Here is an 18,657-nt window from a genome sequence, read left to right as displayed (position 1 = left end):
CCCCCTGTGTGAGTGCAGAGTCTGGTGTGTGACCTATGCATGAGCCACCTGTGAGTGACAATATTTGCAGATATGTTTTACATTTAAAAGAAGCTTGGATGTTTAGGGAGATGACTCAGTCATACAAACATGAGGACCTGATTCTGAGCCCCATGACCCACAGGAATGATAGTGTGAGTTTGAAATCCCAGCACCGGACAGGAAGGAAGGACAGGCTTGCATTGGGGTTAACTAGTTAGCCAGTCTAGAATACTCAGTGATTTCTAGGCTAGTGGGAGACTCTGTCCACACACACACACACACACACACACACACACAGCAGGCAGCCTGTGAGGAATGACACCTGACATTGTCCCCTGACCCACAATCCTCATGCACTATCCACCTTCTACACATATAAACACACTTTCACACAGGAACACACACATACAAGTCTGGGCTGATGATCTTCCCATGGCTGCCAGCTCTGCAACTTAAAAGTGTTCCTTCAAACAGCAAGCAGAAAGTTCAAAAATAAAAATAAAATAAAATAAAAAATTCTCTTCCTTTCCCAGTGCAAGGAGACAGTTTCACACGCGGTCTAAACCTAACAATTTAGCCAACTTTTCCTTTGTAGTAATTACGCGGTGATCAATGTCTGCATCTGGAGGAGAACCTACTAAATACACGTTCCGTCTAAAATTGTTGTTTTTATTGTTACAAACCAGGACGAGCGAGGTGCCGTTTCATATTTAGCAACGTGTAATTTACCTCTTGTACATCTTTCTTTAAACGTGTGGTTTCCCTGTCTCAAGGTAGAGCACGGCAAACAATGAATTATTGTCATTATCTTTTAATCAAGCACAGATCTGCCAACAATGGCGGTCATTATGCCCTAATGGGGAAATAACCAGCCAATTCTACAGTGGTCATTACGGCAGCAAAAATTTAATAATGTTCTCACTTTTTGTTTCTCCCTCCCCTTTCTTATTTTCAATACCAATTAAAACTGTTTGCAAGTGTTTCTTTGTACATCGTCTGAATCCCAGTTAGCAAAATGATGATTTAGTAAATGGGATCTGGCAGCAATGAGGAACTGTAGGCTTTGAAACTGTGAGCCAGTTCAAGGGCGCAAAGACTTTCCGTCTGCTGGAAGCACGCATGCCTGCTCAGGAGAGAAGCAAGGAGGTGGAGAGGGAGGAGGGAGACAACAATGAACAAGCAACCAGCAGGAAAAGTCAGCGGCTGTCACACATGGATGTGACCTCATTACGTATTCTGACAGACATTTGCCAATGAGGAACTCGAGGCTTGAGGCCTCAGAAACTATACTTCCTGTCATACTATACTATAACAGCTTCCTTGCTTTTGGACACCGACAACACACAGGGAACTCTGCAGCTGCGTCGTTCTTAGATGTGTGGTTCTCCCCAAGCATTAACAACCACTCCTTGACTGGGGTCCCTGGGTGTCAGGAGCCATTCTATCTAACAAAAGGCTGCCTGCTGCCTGTTGGCCCACTAGCCAGGGGCTCTTTCCCGCTCGATTTGTCTGACTTAAGTCATAGACTCTTAGATCAAGAGTCAGCCAACTATGACCTAGAGTCCAAGTGGCTCCACTTTCTGTGAGGATTTATAGAAATATAACCGAGCTGCTGTTGACAAAAGCTCGGAATGCACCACTAAGTTGGAGCTTCCCAGGGAGCAACAATTGATTGTTACAAGGAGGTCATTATACTGAGGACATGCATAGCAGTAAACCATTATCAGTCGGCCTGGCTAGTTTTTACAACTATCTAGGAGGCTGCTCAAGGTTCTATCTGGCTATAGCTGTGTAGTAGGGTTTTCTATTCCCAGTTTGGTTTAACCTACCATCTTCTTGACTTGGGACCCTCTGGAACACAATAGTCCTACAGCCCTTAGAGGTAAAACCGTGTATCCTGATCTACAGCCTTAAAAGCCTACCAAACACTCCACAGGGGCCGTCTTAGAGTGTATCTGCAGGCTGTGTTTATAAGTGAGCTTCCTGAGGGACCTGTGTTCCCCCTGCCTGCTCTACACTCACACTCACTCAAGTATATATGGGACTCAAAAACCACAAGTGTGTCACCATGTCTGCTGATGTCAGGGTCTGGGGTTGTGCATTCCACCTGAGAGCACTTCCTTTGTTTCTGAGGTTTCCGAATATCCCATCTCTTTCTCTTCTCTCCCTGAATTCTGTTTCAAGATTGGGCATCTGGTACAAAAAGCCTGGGAGATAAAAGCCACTGTGGCCACTGTGCTGGGCTCTCTGGAGAGAAGGCTCTCTTCACGCTATTGAGACCCAAAGATGAGCCAACCTCAACACAGACTCCTCTCCTCCTTGGGGTATGCTCCCTCACTGGCCTGTTTTCATGGACTGCTGAGGACTCAGCAACCCTAGGTTTTCAGGGTAGCTAATGACAAGTGAACCCTATAACACTGGTCAAAGCCAAGAAGCTGAGAATTTGGGCTGACATTTTAAGTCAGCCCAGGGATCAGTCAAAGTGGGGTTCTCTGTGCAGTTGGGTAAAATGATGTGAGTGTGAAGCCATGAAAGAGAGAAGATGTTTTCTTACTCTGCTGTGTCTTCAGGGTCTTTAAAAATGCCTGAAAGCAGCTATATGCTCATAGACACTGCCTGCCTGAAAAAGGGGACAGATGAAATAAATGAATGATGCTTGGAAATTACCTAGTGTGATGGATACTAAACATGGAAGTCACTGGTTTCTGGAAAAATCCTGAAAGCCAGGGACACAAGAAAATTGTATGTCCACTTACTTCAGGGGCACACACAATGTTAGAGTTTGGTGGAGCCCCCTGAAGGGGAAAAAGTCCAGGGGTCCAAAATAGCTTCTTTAACTTCCTTTACCATGCAGCCAAAGAAAGCCTAACTCACAGAGCTCACCAGTCAGCCAAGGTCACAGGATACATGGCAGCACCCGCTAGGCATTCATCCTGCTCCTGTTTCTCTTCCCAGTCTCCTCACTATATACTTCCCTCCTTCACCTTCTCTGTAGTCAAAGTTGGTAATCTACCCTTCAGTTTGGTCCCGTGGTGGAATATCTCATTCAACTTACATTAAAAATTCCGATGTTAATTTTTCTAATATCCCCATTAATAATGTCTGTTTTAGCGATCAGTTGGTTGCCCAGTGTTAAAATGTCTTTGAAACAGAAAATGAATGCAAATAATTAAAAGGGAAAAAAACCTAGGGAAAGCTATCCATTTGTCAGGGTTAGCATAAAAAATGTCTTGAAATGCAGTGTTTGGGATAATAAAATATATGAAGTTTTTTTTAATAAATGAATTCTAATAATAATCATGTCAGCTCATGCAAGCCCCATCATTCTTTCTGGAGGCACCATGATAAATCTTGCATGCGCACAAAGAGTTCCACGGGGGTCACAAGCTACACTGAGCAAGCACTGAGGAAACTAATGACTGAGAGTCGGCCTCTGACCTCAAGAGGGGCCCAGTTTAATGAGGAAATGGGGAACTACAGCTGTCAATGAAGCATGCTCAGTGCAGGAGCTGGAACATGCAAGACCAGACTTGGGGCTCTGTGCACCTCACACGACACAGAGCCCCCATGCGAGACGGGCAAGGCTCTTGGCTCCGTGAGTAGCGGCAGTGGCTGGAACTGACAGCTTCACAGATGTGGCTGTGACAGGGCCAGGGGCCTGAGTGGGGCAGGTCTCCAGAGAATCCACAAACCTGCATCGATATTCCATAAGAGAGGCTGTGAGACTGGGAGCTGAGTCCAATAGGGACCCTCTTTGGAAAGGAGCTGAGGAGGAACGAGCAGAGGCAGAGAAGGGACAAACCCAAGCCTGAGGAGCATGAGAGAAGAAAGCAAGGGGGAAGCAGACAGAACTGTGAGGCGGGAAGAAAGTCACAGTCAGCCAGAGCCACGGTTTTGACCTGGACTGCAAGATGGCGGGGTGTAGCAGTGACAGTTCCTGCCTGAGCTCCGGATGTAGCCACCCAACCCAGGCTTCCCCTCATGGACACACTTTTCCCTCCAAACCAAAATTTGGATGAAAATCTCTAAAGTGCATCAATAACGAGGGTTTACTCTTTGGTTTGGGTTTGGAGTTTGGGAGATAAGAGCTCTCTATGTATTCTGGGCTGACTTTGAACATAGAATTCTCCTGCCTCAACTCCAAAGTGCTGGGATTACAAGGGAGCACCACCACACCCAGCTCATTTTTTATTGTTAAAATATTAATATATATCTTATTACAGTTTATTTTGAACTGAGATCCTTGATATTAAAGTTTTTAAATGAACTCACCTCAACTGAGAAAAAATATCAGGAAGATAGATAGCCCCGTTTTAATGAAAATCTCCCATTACCTGTGAATCCAGCCAGTACTGGCAGGGACAGGACGGTTAAAACTTAGTGTAAAAGATCAAGATGCATTTTTAATATTCTAATACAGTGTCTTCAATTATAATGCATGCAAATTTATATTTTAAACCAAGTAAAACTGACAGTGTCTTCATGGGTAAACATGAGCTCCTAGACCAAGGGAAGCTTTGGGGAGCCAGAGGTTGACAGGGTCCACAGGCACAGCCCCCTCTGAGCCAGTGGTGTTACCACTTGGCTGCCTCATGTCTCACATCTGCACTCTGTGACTACCTTCCGTGCTGAGGAGAGGCATATGACAGGACCCGAGGACAAACCTGTTTGCCATGATTGGCTTGTGGTGGATGGAGGCCAGGGATGCCATGGAACAAGGAGGAGACAGCCCAGAGCTGGGCTGTGAGTGAAGACTCATCTCAGCCAAGAGCTGAGGAGTCCTTGAGTGAACGCTCTTGCTTGAGTACTTACCTGAATGTGACCTTTATGGGGGAAGTCATTGCTCCGGGTATCACGTGTGACTCACGAGATCCACTGAATGTGCAGGGTGCCCCTGTGAATGGGATGGGGTTCACTGAGACCCCATCCCCATCTCTCCTGATGGGCTCCACTGGCCCGTGCTACTAACACACTACGGGCCGCTCCTTCGCTCGTGCACTGCCCCCACACACCCAGGCCTGCCTTAGCCACGGCTCCACTGCAAAACCCTCATCACACCCCCGAGCACATGTACATGCAATCACACATTCTCAGACATGCAACACTTAAACACACGCCAAGTACACACAAGTGCATGTACGCTTACCCCACTCACACTCAGCATGCACACACTCACATGTGCGTATACACATTTACATGTGTGGACACTGGCACACACATGCAGACACACACAAATTCATGTACATGCTAAGATGATGCTCATACTTGCCTGTACTGGAGCAGAGGGCACACTGAGAAAACAAGCATGTCCACACACACACACACACACACACACACACATACACACGCCTGACTGCTCCTCTGGATCCCTCATCCTGTCACCTGCTCTTTCTCATTCTCCGTGAGGCCTTTCCTTGGCAGTGTGGGCAGCCATCCCTCTTCTGAGCCCTGCTCATCTGGACCAGTTGTCAGTGTTTCTCACCCTTCCTAATGCTATAACTATTTCCTTATAGTGTGCTGTCCCCAACCATACAATTGTTTTCATTGCTGCCTCATAACTGTGATTTTGCTATGGTTATGAATCCTAAAGTAAGTATCTGATATGCCACCCCCTCACCCCCCAGAGAGGCCACGACCCACAGGTTGAGAACTGCTGATCTAGGACCTATCACAAAGCCATCTTCCAGGTGACACTGTCTGTGTCCCACTCCAAGCTCCGAGCTCTGGGGAGCAAGCCATGTCTGCAAGACAGTTTGTGGAAAGCAGGCAATTTGAGAACTCAGTGGAGTGACGGTAGGCACAGGGTCCTGGCAGAGTGCACAGGACTTCACGCTTCTGCAGGAAGATGGCCATGACTGGGCAAGCTTATTCCACGGGCGAAAGGCTGGTTACTACAGGGGAAGGTACTCAGAAACCTCCAATGGGCCACTGTTCTGGGTGTGTTAACTTTTCACAGCTCTGGCATCTGCACTCTGTCACATCCTCATAGCCAACGTGTGACCTTCATCAGAAGCCTTCAGTCCTTGTGCCTTTTTTTTCTGCCTGGCTTGGAGGACAGCATGACATAAACAGGTATCTGTCTGCAATCCCAGGCCACCCCCTCCATCCCAGAGACTAATCTGTCACTGTGCTCTGACCCCAGGAGCAGGTTTGGGTTCATCAGGAAGCCACCTTCGGGCTGAAAACATTTAAACTCTCTCCCCCTTCCCTCATCTTCCCTCACCCTCACATTTGCATGGAGCAAGCGAAGCTTTTAGTCTCGGTGGTTGAGGCAAATGCATTTAAAAGATGAACATTTTAGTTAATGTTCTAAGAAGATTTCCAAAAGCAGTTTTGATTGTGGACTATTAGCATTAATTAATTTCCAGACGGGGACCAGCCGTTCTCTTGGGGGAATGCATATTTTAATCAAATTCTCCCTGCTGCTCTGTGCTTTGTGAAGTTAGTGCAGTGTTCCTTGTCCTCCCGTCCCCTTCGTTTAACTTGGTGCAAGTCTCAGGCCAAAGCTAGCGAGCGCAGGCTGCAGGGGCGGGATCTAGACTGACCACTGGCCAGAGTCATAGTGGCAGGAAGAGCTCCTTGGAGCCCAATGGCTCTTCTTGAAACCAAACTACCTGCTTCCACTCAGAGCCTGGAAAGGGGTCATGATCACAGTTAGTGACTAAGCCATCTCTAGCCCGAGAACAATGAGATATGAATACAAGGAAACAAATGCCAGTTCTTGTTGAAAAGTTCAATGCTGTGACAAATGGAGTAACTTGAAGATGAGAAGGTAAACTCGGTGTTTACCTAGGGCTTGGCACAGCAAACATCCTAAGGAAATGTATGTGGTCATCTTTGTTGGTGGATGTGATTTTTATTCCTGACCTCTGTAAGAAATGGTTCAAAAAACTTTAGTCACCTTTGTCCTTAGGATGGACGCTGACCTGTAGCTGCTAACACTCATGAGAGTTAACTCAGTGCTTTTTAGGTGATCATATGGTGACTTCCTTATTTTCTTCCCCGGGAACTATACACATGTATGTGGCCAGAGATACATGTGCGCTCTGGCACAGGAGAATGAGAACCAAATACCAGTCACAAATCAGTCCCCACTCGGAACACCCAGTGTAGGGTTTTTTTGTTGTTGTTGTTGGTTGGTTGGTTGGTTTTTGGTGTCTCAAGACGGGGTTTGTCTGTGTAGCCTTGGCTGTCCTGGGCTGGCTTTGTAGACCAGGCTGGCCTCGAACTCACAGAGAACCGCCTCTCTCTACCTCTCTGAGCACTGGGATTAAATTTGTGCACCATCACGCCCGGCTCACCCAATGTAGTTTTCACACATGGAGTAAATGAGTAATTCCCAAGGAGGAAGTTCAGTGACCCATCCTTCTCCTGCTCTGGTGAGGACCTAGGGTATTCTGCAATGGTTTGCTCACAAAGAATTGCACCTGAGTCCTTTGGGGCAGTGTCCAGTGCACCAGCACAAGTGTATTTTCTCTCCCGCTTCACAGGGAAAGCAGGCCACACCTCCTGACAATCTATGTCACTCACTCCTCTACAGCTCGGGATCAGAGTGTGATGAAGTTCCCGTCGCTGAAGTGGGTTTGCCAGGACCCTCTGCCCAGTCAAGATACAAAAGCGTGAAGAGGAAAGTGCAGGATGGAAAAGGGTAAGGCCCAAGCAAATCAACACCGAGCAGAGGGAGGAGGTGCCCATGATCGCCTCACTGGTGGCTCTACATGCTTTCTGGCTAGGCTCTGATGTCAGAGACTCTGATTCATTCCCCAAATCCATTATTTAACAGCTCACTTTAGAGAGAGGGAGACAGGAAGAGAAGCCAAACTGTCTCCCAGGCTTGATTTCAGATTGTTAGCAAATTTGGCTCTTGGAGAGATTGGGTGCCCAGAGACTAAAATCCTTCTGTACTTTCTACATGCACACACACACACACACACACACACACACACACACACACACCACGGCTAACAGTGCTGTTTACAAACAAAAGCACTTCCCAAAACCACTAAGGAAAAGTGGATGCCTCATGGTTTGGGTGACTCTAGGTTCATCTCCGGGCATCGCCATGGAGTAGAGGCACCTTTTCAATTCCCTCTAAGAAGGACATCCACACAAGCTGTTCCTTTCAAAGCTCAGGCAGAAAAAAAATGTCTTCAGTGTGATGATCTTGTATGTCGTCTTGGCTGGGCAAAGATGCTAGGATGTCTGGCCATTATTTTGGGTGCCTCTGTGCAGTTGCTGAATCAGATGAGATTGCTGCTTCAGCCAGAGTGAAGCAAACAGACTTCCTTCCACAATGAGGCTTAACAGGAGCTGAGCAGCAAAAGGCCCTGATGCTTCAAAGTAAGAAGGGAGCCTGTCCATTGTGATGCCTGAGCACCTCCTTCAGCTCCTCCTGAGCCCCATGCCTGTAGATGCTGGGTCTGCACTTCTAGTCTTCAGAGCTCTTTGTTTTTAAGGGATCCTCCCTCTGTTTCTATGTATCCAGTTCTTTGCATTTCTTAGAGAACTAGGACTGTCTGACTGGGAGATCCCACCCAGCATCCAAGATAACCTCAATTATTTCTGGAGTACTACCTTGCTGAGCAGCCAATGCACAGTGGGGGCTGGAGAACCAGAATAGTCCAGTGTGTCACCGAGGAGCTGTGAGTCTGCAGATAAGGTAGACAGGAAAAGGGTAGGTCTCAACCCAACAAAAGGACATGTGTGATACAGGACAGAGATGGGATTCTAAGAACCAGGACCCTTAGAAAAGAGATCAGAAACCCAACCCAGGAGCAAAAGGTGGCAGAAGGCAGAGACAAGGGTAGATGTGTCTAGATTGTGATGAGCTTTGTGGTAGAGCTAACAGCATGAAAAGAATGTGTGGGCATGTCTTTCTTTCTGGAAGACAGACAAGGAAGAGGAAGAGCATGAAACTGAAGAAATAGAGTTGGAGTGCCTGGGTCCTCATGGGCACTTAGTGCAGTTAGGTAATGACCACCCCCCTCGTGCCTAAGGTGTGTCTCTCAGAGTTTGCCTGCTGGAGCTGTGGACCCAAGATCTCAGCACATGACTTCATTTGGAAACAGTGCCTTTGAAGAGGTGGTTAAGATCAAATAAGGTCTCATGAGAGAATGTTATCTCATGCTCTTCATGTCCCTATAAAAGGCATTATGAGGGATCAGATGCTCCCAGAGGGAAGGTCATGTGTGGGCACAGAGAGATGGTGATATAAGATCATGTATGTATGGACATAACAAGATGGTGATACAGACAAGCAAGGAAGAGAGGCTACAAGAGAAACTAGGCTTCCGTGCTCCAGACCTGGGGAAAAAATAGATTTCAATTGTTTGAGCTTCTGTCCCCTGGTATGAGCAAATGGGTGACTATGGTGCATTCTTTATAGCTATCCCATCACTCATGTTGTGCTCTCTGAGCATCTGTTTTGTGCCATGTCTCTTTGGAGCACAAATAAGGGAGACTGGAAAGATGTTTGCTTCTGGGAACTTGTTCTGGTAGGGAAGAAAATTTAAACTACCAGCATGGTGACTTCTGATGACGATAATGGCTCAGAATTAAGAAAAAAAAATGTGATGATAAAGGAGCTCAGGGGATCTAGACTTAGATCTCAAGCTACAATCAATGAAAGCATTCTGAAGGGAGGCATGAGATTGGAGACCTAGGAGATACACACAGGGAAACGATAGATGTCTAGGTGCTAGATAGGTATATAGACCTCAAGGTGTGGGTGACCTCACTGTACCAGGCTGTTGGAAGTCAAGTAAGCCAAAAGAGAGGAGCCTTTCATAGACCATTTTCCAGAAGAAGAATGCTGGGCTCCTCACTTGTGGACAAGCACATGATGCTTTTTTAGAATTAATAAAATAAAGACATATTTAAGAATTATCTTTAAAACAGAGAATAAAAGCCCCCAAACCTGGCACAATATAATCATTTTATGTAGTCTACAATGGTTCATGCTGTCTGTGTGTTTTTTGTTTGTTTGTTTGTTTGTTTGTTTGTTTGTTTTTTATGTGTCTGTCTGTTGAGTCTGGTGTGGTGCTTCCCATCTCTGTCCAGTTCCTAATTCAAATCAGCCATGATGGAAAGTTTGCAACAAGAAACTCAACAAATGCTACACTCTGAGACTTTTTTTCTGAAAGGCAATTTTTAAACATCAACCATTACACCAACAATATAGGATCATTCAAGGTCAGATTCACAGGGGAAATATGTTAGTTTAACTAATATAAAAAGAGAGAGAGACACCCACCCAGAGTTCATAACTATAAGTGGGTTTTAAAAATGTACTAGACAGCATTGATAAAAATAGACATTATAACTTATACCAAGTAATCATGATTGATCTTAAGAAACTGGAATCATTACTTAAAGAAATGATATCTTCCAGATTCAGATTCAGCAATATCCAGTGAAGACACATTGTCTAAACTTTGCATTATGATTAAACCAATTACATGTCTTGTCCTATGTAATTACTTCTTCTATTAACAAGAATGCAATGTCCTCTCCATTCCTATGAATGTTGGATAAGGGAATATAATAGTCTCTACCTCAAGGAGCTAGAACCATTGACCATTCTCTCTATATTCTTGAGCTTCAGAGTTACAACTTGACCGGGTGAGATTCTAGTTATATAGAGGCAGCTGAAGAAACACTCCTTTTCCTACATAATAAACGGTTGTGTTCTCTGTTGCAGTAATTGACAGTGGTGGGGGTAATAGTGACGGTAATACAAGTGATGGTGAAGGAGTGTGATAGCAGGCAGCAGTGGTAGTAACTGATAGTGCTTCCGTGGTGGTGACGATGATAATGATAAAGGTGTTGGTGACAAAGATGGTGGTGGTGGTCATAATGACGGTGATGTTGCGTTGATGTTGATGGTCTTCACTGTCGGTGCTGTGGTGGTGATGACGGTGGTGATAATGGAAGTATTTGTAGTAACTGATGGTGTTGTTGTGGTGGTGGAGATAATGGTGGTGGTTGCCTTTTACCTTTTTTATCGCTGCGATAAAACACAATGACCAAGGCAACTATATATTTAAGCAGTTTATTTGGCATGTTTTTCAGAGGGTTAGAGTCCATGGAGATGCAGCAAATAGACAGCTGAGATCCCACATCTGTGTCCACAGTCATGAGACAGAGAAGAGGGAAGACTGGGAATTGTACACAAGTCTTTTGAAACTTCAAAGCTTGCCCTGAGGGATACACCCCCTCCAAGAAGGCCACACTTTCTATTCCTTTCCCAACAGTTTAGCTAAGAACCAAATATTTAAATATATGAGACTATAGAGACCATTCTCATTCAGATCACCACAGTGGTCGTGATCCTTGTGATGATGATGGTGATGGTGGTGGTGGTGATGATCATGCCAGTGGTAATGGTGGTGGCCGTATATCAAGGGAGTGTGGCAAATCAGAGTGACTCAAAGTACTGAGCATCCCTAGGAGATCACCATATGCAGATAAGATATGCCCTTATGGTCAATTCAAAATCACACTCATATTAACCTTCAGGGATAGTTTTCCCATACAGCTCTCTTTTAAGAGTAGTTTTTTTTTGAAAGCTTCTTGACATATACACAAGGAATGGCAGAAGGCCATTGTGTCACAATGCACCATCAACAGTGAAAATACTTGAGAATACGGCACTGGATGCTGATGCCAACAAATAGGCTAGTGACAGGTTCAGGCCCATGTGCTCTCGGCTGTTTTGAGCTCATCATACATCTGAACCCTGAGCTGGGCTTCTGTTTTTTCCAGTTCATGCTCCCTCCTTTGCTCCCTTTTTAGAAAACCACAAGCCAAGTTCAGAGTGAGGCGGTATAGAGTCAGGACACCTGGCTGGGGTCTCTTCTCTAGGCCTCTATTTCCTCCTTTACGAAGAAGATAATCAACTCAAAATCTCCAACAAACTCGTCAGTTCTAACAAACTGGCTTAAACAGGGGACCTCCCCTCCCAAATCTCAGATGGCGAGCACACTTCCCACAAGCAGTTTGTGCTTTCTTTCCCCCCCTAAAATTCCTGTAAACACGTTGCCGTTATCCAATTGTTCCATGATATTTTCATAAACACCATAGTTATTCACACAAAGCAGTATACTCCTTGAGGTAAATCAAGATTTGATTAATGAGCCCTTATTATTAGATACTCTGTTTTCTTGTTTCCTCTAGAGCACTGGTTCTCAACCTTCCAAATAATGCGGCCCTTTAATACAGTTCCTCATGTCGTGGTGACCCCCAACCATAAAGTTATTTTTGTTGCTACTTCCTAAACGAACTGTTGCTACTTCATAACTGAACTACGGTTTTGCTACAGTTATGAATCGTAATGTAAATAATGTGTTTTCAGATGGTCTTAGGCAAACCCTGTGAAAAGCTTCATTCAACCCACAGCTTGAGAACCACTGCTCTAGGGGGAAGTCAGCTGACTCAAAACTAAATATTTCCCTAAAAGTGTTCTCATCCCAACACTTACAGAGAGAAGTCTTTGAGTTCCATGTTTATTTAATCAGACCCTCCTGGTTATAGCTGGCTGGTCCTCAGGGGCAAACACCTGTGTTTAGGTGCATCAAACTGTTGCTCTTTAAATGGGGATCTAGGGTGTGCTGATCCTTCAGCCAATCAGGAGGACACAGTGGAAGATGAAGTACTCTCACTGCAGCACCATTTAAACACCCTTGAAATCATAGCGCTAGAGAACCCAGCTTCTACAAGATCTCTGCAAGTGTATTGTAGAGATGGACGGATTACTTAATACAAAGAAATCTAATGTGGGAAGCAAACAGCGAAGTAGCAATTTGATTACCCTTCTAAGTCTTGTTTTTTGTTTTTGTTTGTTTTGTTTGTTTTTGAGACAGGGTTTCTCTGTGTGGTCTTGGCTGTCTTGGACTTGCTTTGTAGACGAGTCTGGCCTCGAACTCAGAGATCCTCCTGCTTCTGCCTCCCTGAGCTCTGGGACAGGCGTATGCCCCTGCACCCAGCTTCTCTGCTGAGTTCGATAAGTGAAATTAGAATGAAACTTCTTTAGTTTGAGTCTTAGGATCTTCATTGCTATCCTAGAGGTAAAGTTTAATGTCCACCCATCACCGCACACACACACCCAGGAGAAGCAATGAATAAAGTGTGTCTTTCACTTTATCAGTGGTCCTTCAATAGGAGCCTTTGTTCTCAGCAAATCCACCAATTGCCTCCATACCTCCTACCTTACAACAGTGGTTCTCAACTTGTGGATCTCGACCACTTAGCAGTCAACCCTTTCACAGGGTTGCCAAGACCATCAGAAAACACAGGCATTTACATTATAATTCATAAAAGCAGAAAATTACAGTTATGAAGTAGCAACAAAAATACTTTTATGATTGGGGTCACGGCAAATGAACCACTGTATTAAAGGGTCATAGCATTAGGAGCGTTGAGAACCTCTAGCTATAGAGCATGCTCTGTCTTTCCCTTCCTGATTCCTAGGGAGTTGCTATGTATTTCCTGTCTCACTGTCACCAACAGACATCTAGAAAGATCCTCAAATCTCCCTGGTGTCTAAGCTCCTCAGACTTCAGTGAGCCCCAGAGAAGTGTTCATGTCCTGTCTCCTTAGACTCTCGCCACCCAGCAGTGGTTAGCAACCCTTGTGATGGATGACCATTGGTTAGTAGATTCCTGCCTTCATTGTGCTGGAATGGAGCGGGGCTGTGGGCACAACGAGGAGGCACCTCATCCCTGTCCCACACGCTGACTGGCAGCTGGGTCTCTCCAGCAGAACTGACTGCTGGGAGTAGGCTAGATAAATGCCATTCTCCGGGATACCTGTTTATCTGACAGAAGCAAAGCAAAGTTGGCTACAGGATTTGGCTCTGTGTTGTGAGATAGAGGCAGCCTTTGATGGGAAATAAAAGCCACATCAAATGGGTCTTTGTGACTGCGTCTGAATACTTGGGCTTAATATTCATACCTTAAAGTTTGTAGACTGGTCAGAACATCGCTGTGTGCTTTAGAAGAGTCTTCTTTTGAATATAAAATGGAGAATATTTTATTCCCTAATGAACAGGTATGTATGTGACACTCCATGGACACCCTGGTAAGAAGGAGCCATGGAAAGCAAACGTCTAAAATTTTCCAGAAGCCATACTTTTTGACTCAATCCCTAACCCAGAGAAATGAAGGAGGCATGTTTAGGAAGTGAGAAAGGGACCAATAAACTTCCTAGCATCTTTAGAATCAGAAGGAAGAAAAGCTGGTGGGGGGAGGGAGTAAATGGTGTAAAGCATTTAACATCATGTCTGAGCGCAAAAGGAGACTGAACAGGATCCCACACCTCCCCAGCTCCATCCCCAGAAACTCAGGAGTCTGCGGCTCTGGGAAGGCTTCAGATGACACAGCTGCCATCTCTAAAACCTCATCCTGTCACCTGTCACCTGGGTATGGAGGAGGAAGCTGGGGAGCAGCTTGTCTCCCTGCATGCGTGTGTGTGTGTGTGTGTGTGTGTGTGTATGTGTCATCCCAGGCCTGTGCCTTGGAGATAGAATCTCATGAGTCCACACAGGAAATCTTCCAAAGCTTGACATGACTGCACAAGTGGCACATTCGGAAGCATGAGAGGTCAGCTCATCCGCCAAAAGGGCTGGCATTTTCCAAGAAGGATACAATTACCCTGGGAACCCCGAGGAGTGGGAGGATGAAGGAAGGCAACACTCGGCTTCCTGCATAAGGGGTATTTCTGGGCTGTAGCGGTAACATGAAGAACTTTGGCTTGCACCCATTCCTGCTGTGTGGAAGGTGTGTCCTCAGAGGGCTGTGGGCAAGAGTGCAGCGCTTGCTCTCAAGCCCTCCATGGTAGGTAGCAATGTCCTGCCCTACAGTGAGCCTGAAGAAGCCATGCCCCCAATAAGGCCAGTTGGCTGGGCCCAGGAACATTTGAGGAAGTTTAGAGGAGGTAAGCATGGGAAATGAAGCTGACAGCCTTTGACAGGGTGCAAGAGGTTCTCGGGCTCAGAGAACAGCGCTTAGCATAACACTTACAGTAAGTGTGAAAGTTTGCCATCACTGAGTCCCTTAGTGTCCTTGTTCTCTCTCCTGATGTTGTGATAAAAGACCCAGATGTGAGCAACTTAGGGAAGGAAAGTATATCTTAGCTTACAGCTCCAGGTTAGAGTCCATCACTGAAGATAAACTGAGGCAGCAGAAGCTTGAAGCAGTGAGTTGGGAGCAGAGAATGGGTGAATGTGTGCATGTCTGCGCTCAGCCAGCTCTATACTTTTTATACATTTGAAGACCTAAACCAGGAAATGGTGCCACCCATTCCTAGGCTTGGTCTCCCCACCTCAAGTAATACAACCAAGACACATCTTCGCAGGCATGCCCACAGGCCAACCTGGTCTAGACAGCCCCTCGCTGGGATTCTTCCCAGAAACTATAGACAGTTGTCACTAACCACTACCAGGAGACTGGAAGGGATGCCGCATTCATCATGAAGATCCCTGCTAGCTGAGTTTCGGGAGAATCTTGTGACTAGTTCTTAGACGGGGGAAGCCTTGCCTCCAAAACAGGCATGACATGTGCTCTCGGAGGTGGATCAACAAGGCAAAAAGGCAGAGAACACTGTGTCCCCTGCTATCACCAGTGAGCAAACTCACATGTGCCTATGTGGGCACAGGACATCTGTAGAGAGCAGTGAGCGACTGAGAGATCCCCAGCTGAGAAACGAGAAGTGTTATATTAAGTGAGGTAACCCAGGCTCAGAAAGGCACTAGCGTCGCTTCTCAATGTCTAGATGTGCATATCGATATGAGAGTGAGGGAAGCTGGGAGCCAGAAAACCAGAAAAGGGCCCATGAGAGGGGAGCAATGACTCTCAGCCAAAACTACCCTATATTTAAATCTCTGTGAAAGTTATTTACTCTGCATTTAAAACCTAAAAGCATCATGATTGGTTGGATTGGCATCTGAAGGCTGATGAGGAATCTTAAACTCCTGGCTGGGTTTGCTCGCAGACATATCTCCTCTTCCAGTTAGAGATGGTACTGAAAATGCTGTGGTTCTCTAGATCATTGTTTCCTGCGTCTATACATTTAGCAGTTTCCACCAAGTTCCGTTTTTATTTTAATATCTTTCATTATTATTAGTTTTTAGCCTGTAACATTAAGTCTTCCAACAAAAATAATGTATTTTTAAAAGATTAACCATTTTTAGAAAGGCAAGAAGATGCCAGGGCAAAAACCAACTGTAAACTTTACCAGGTGTATATATATATTGTTTTGTCAATCGCTTAAATCGACGCTGATTCTGTATGTGTGTGTGTGTGTGTGTGTGTGTGTGTGTGAGCACACACGCGCGCATTTGTGCATGTATGTGTACCTGTGTGCTGTGCTCTCACTAGACTCCATCCACAAGTTCAGAGAAAAAAGAGCTTAATGAGCATGAGAAGAGCAATGGGAGGAATATCAGACTTCATTCTTTGGTACCAGGGAGAGTAGGAATGAACTGTGTTCTGCCAAATTCTTGTGCTGAGGTCCATCCTGCTCCCTGCATGCACTGTATCTTAATAAGGAGATAATTTAGATTAAATGAGATTGTGAACATAGACTCCAAAGCACGTATGATCAATGTCCTGTCCTCTTAAGAGATGCCAGAAATCATCCTTTGTCTTTGCATACAGAGACAAGCCCACAATCCAGGAAGATGACCTGACCAGAAACCAGGCACGACAGTTCTGTGATTTCGGGCTTTCCAGCCTTCAGATGTGAAAGTAGCAAGGGTCTGTCTATAAGCTTCTCCATGCCCACCCCTAGACCATGGTCCTGATTAAAGCCCTAATATAACTAAAACAAGGGTGGAAGAGGAGGTCAGGAAAATATAGAAGGCTGAAGGAATTATGGCAACAAATTAAAGGCTTATGGGAAAGTTGTGTGGTCAAGGAAGCAGCAGTGAAAACTTCAGTCAGAGGCAGCCTGCTCACTGGGGTGACATGGAGCACACAGGACGACTCTGGAAACAGCTGGTGCGAGATAGCCTATTGCTCGCTGTATCTCATCAGGCAGCCAAGGTATGTTTGCCCAGAGTCCTGCTTCCTACAGCCTCCACCTGGTACCAGAGGCCTATGGGTTTCAGGTGGTCTCTTGGGTGGCTGTACCATTTGTGTCAATACACCTAGTCTATGTGGTCCTTCAGGGATCTTTTTCCAAAGGCCAATCAAGGCGTTGATTCTGTGACGCCTCCATGCTTCCTTAGGAGGGGTTCTTTCCTCTCAGTATTTGTGTGACATGTGATGGGTGCTGATCACAGTCCCAAGCTTAAGACTTCTTGTCTCAAGTTTACACGTCCCTCAAAGGCATCCAGGAGCTTCATTTAATTTCCCTTTGGGTAACCAGTTGCTAGCCTGATCTCTGTCACAGAAAAATAATTATTGACATTTATTGAATGACAAGGAAGTAAAGGGAGGTGGGGCAGAAGAAGGGAACAGGGAGATAGAAGCTTAAATCAGGCTCTTCACCCTCTAAAATCATTCGGTTGAAATTATTTCCAAAATCTGATGTCATGACTTAAAAAAGCAAGCAGAGGAGTGTTTTGTGACCTTTGCTTTATGGAGCATTAGAAAGGCTATACTGAATGATCACTTTTTTATTTTTTTCATCACTGCATCTACTCAGAAATTCCTTTCTACTCTAACTTATTATTTCAAAAAGGAAGGTGAGATGGTTAAATGAAAAGTGACTTAATTATAAATAGGATGGTCCTGTGTGGTAGCTCAAAGGTTCTTGCTATACAAGCCTGAAGACCTGAGCTTGATCTCTGGAATCCACAGTAGAAGAAAGAAACCGTCTCCTCCCTCTGAACTCTACCCATGTGCTGTGGACACATCCACACTCGCTCTCACACTTAGACACACAGACACAATAATGACATAATAAAAAATAATAATAATGAGTAGGAGGTAGAGATGTGGACTGGACTTAGCTGGGTGACCTCGGCCATCTTCCCAGCCTTTCATATGACTTAACCTCCTATAGAATGAGAGAATGAGACTTTTGATCTTCACAGAAGTGTTGTCTGTGAAAGTGTTTTACAAATGCCAAAAGGATACTCCAGCATCTTTTCCCCTGAATTTAGTGGTGAGGAGATGGAAACCACACAGAGTCGTGACCAGGACTCTCCTGGGTAAGTCACTGAGGACTCCTGTGCTCAAAGCGGGGTGGCGGTGGGGTGCGGCAAGACTCTGAGAAGTCGAGTGGGACAATATGGGTGTTTGGGTGCATGACTTGGTCTAAGTCATAGAGGGAGAAGCACTTCCGGTGAAAACAAGGCTGGCACAGAGAGGGTGCTCAAGGCTGTCTCCCATTCACTTGATCTTCCAACAAGCAGAACCGCCTTAGCAGATTCCAACCCCTGTGCTCTCCCATCATGGGCCAGAGAATGATTTTTTCCTCACCAATTCCTTCAGCCATATTCCATAGGCAGAAACTTTATCAAGTGCACTCTGTCTGGTCCACTCACTGTCAGAACCAGTCCTTATATATCTGGGTAGCATACGATGCCTTATGTCCCTCTGGTCTCCATATTTGAGCTGTAGCAAAGACAAATTGGCATCTTATCATGTCCCTTCCACTTGAGTCTCTCCCCAACCAACAAGAACAAAACTGAGT

This window comes from Meriones unguiculatus, chromosome 7 (genome assembly GCF_030254825.1).
Source record: "Meriones unguiculatus strain TT.TT164.6M chromosome 7, Bangor_MerUng_6.1, whole genome shotgun sequence".
NCBI classification, from domain to species: domain Eukaryota; kingdom Metazoa; phylum Chordata; class Mammalia; order Rodentia; family Muridae; genus Meriones; species Meriones unguiculatus.
This window is presented reverse-complemented; position numbering follows the sequence as displayed.